The sequence below is a fragment of the Drosophila miranda genome (assembly GCF_003369915.1).
Source record: "Drosophila miranda strain MSH22 chromosome Y unlocalized genomic scaffold, D.miranda_PacBio2.1 Contig_Y1_pilon, whole genome shotgun sequence".
Classification (NCBI taxonomy): Eukaryota; Metazoa; Arthropoda; class Insecta; order Diptera; family Drosophilidae; genus Drosophila; species Drosophila miranda.
In genome coordinates this window covers 20,830,665-20,832,138 of record NW_022881603.1, presented here as the reverse complement: position 1 = coordinate 20,832,138, position 1,474 = coordinate 20,830,665, and the positions used below count along the sequence as shown (strand labels likewise).

At 49.8% G+C, this 1,474-nt stretch overlaps 1 long non-coding RNA gene across 1 annotated transcript; it reads right to left on the bottom strand.

Annotated features, from left to right (window-relative positions):
• Window positions 1–568: 568 nt before the first annotated feature.
• On the bottom strand, window positions 569–1,155 carry LOC117191396. The gene is made up of 2 exons (XR_004474048.1): window positions 977–1,155; window positions 569–918 (listed from the first exon to the last, which is right to left on the bottom strand). It is a non-coding gene; the product is annotated as an uncharacterized LOC117191396 (long non-coding RNA).
• Between the last annotated feature and the right edge of the window lie 319 nt (window positions 1,156–1,474).

The following is a 1,474-nucleotide window of genomic DNA, read 5'->3' as shown; positions in this document are numbered from 1 at the left end:
ATGGGAGAGTGCGCGTCGCCGAGGTGCGAACACCCGCGGGCGTAATTAAACGCCCCATACACAAATTGGCAAAACTGCCAATAGACGGTTGAAGCACCGAAGGTCTTCAACGGGGCCGGAATGTTGCAGCAGACGATCGTAATTACCCTATCGTAGCGTGTGCGATGTTGTGAGCAGAGCTTTTGCTCTCACACGCCGCGCTCTTGTACTGCTCTCTGCGCATTCAAGATCGGCTCGACGGTGGAGTCGGGGAGTTTTGCTATCTCTGGCTGCGACCAGTCCAATAAATGCTTTGAAGTCGAGCACTTGTTTTATTTAGTCATAAATTACCTGACAATTTAACGTAAAAAACCGAAACTAGAGCCCGCTGGACCGGAGTCATCACAACGTTTGTTTTGGAAAAACTCTTCCGAATTTTCATTCATCACTATATCAATATTGTTATTCCATAATCCGAAAAATTCCTCCATTTTGTGACGTTTTTACAGTTTGGCTGCGTGGACGTCGACTGCGAGACTTTCCGTTGACTCCCACTGCGACACATTTTTTTTGCCTTGCATTTTTTGCATTATTATTGATTGAGTGTGACACTTCCTTTGAACCTCACCGCATGGCACTGCTTTTCACTGCACTTTCAATACACACAATATTGTTGCAAAATAATCGAGTGTCGATCGCGAATCACATTTGCAGTCTTGCCGCTCTGTCAAGTGCCTTTAATCCTTTTTCAAAACCGACGAAAGAAAATGCGGTACGCGCTCTCTCTTCTACTATAGAAACACTCAACACACACACACACACACAACACACACAAGCGAGGTTGAGAGTTGAGCGTTTTCAAGTGCGGTTGTTTTGAATCACGGGCTCCTGATTTTCCGTTTTTAGCATCCGCGCTGCGCGTGTTACCTGGAAGAAAAGCTTTTGAGAGCAGGTTGCTGTCGCACCGGTACGTACTGCGTATAAAAACCGGCCCCACCGGCATCCCGCTCTGTTGCAGGGGCACAATCAGTGCGCTCCAGGCAGCAGGGGAAGGGGGGGTGAACCCTTGTTTTGGCGCCTTCCACTTCCACTTCCCACATTGTTGGTGGAGGGAAAAAAGGAATTTTCACTCAACTTTTCTTCTTTCTTCTTCTTCTCGTCCGGAGCTTCACACACAGCAGCTGATCGCGCCGCCAGACAGGTGATCGCGTAGAGTTGCCACACGGACGGTGTTGCCAGACAGCCCCGATCGATCCAGAGTGTTGGAGAGAGCTGGAGTTGCGCGCCAACGGAGTGAGATTTTAATTTCGAAATTCAAATTCTAAAGTAAACAATAGGAATGGAGGAGGATGAAAAGCTCGCCTTCAGGAAGGGTAGCATGCTCGCACGATCGCCGGCACCCGAGCCATCTCCATCTCCAGCAGCAGCGGCGCAGAGTCGGGACCTTGACTCTAGGGAGACCCCCAAGAGGGTTCGGGACCCAGCCAGCCCGGGA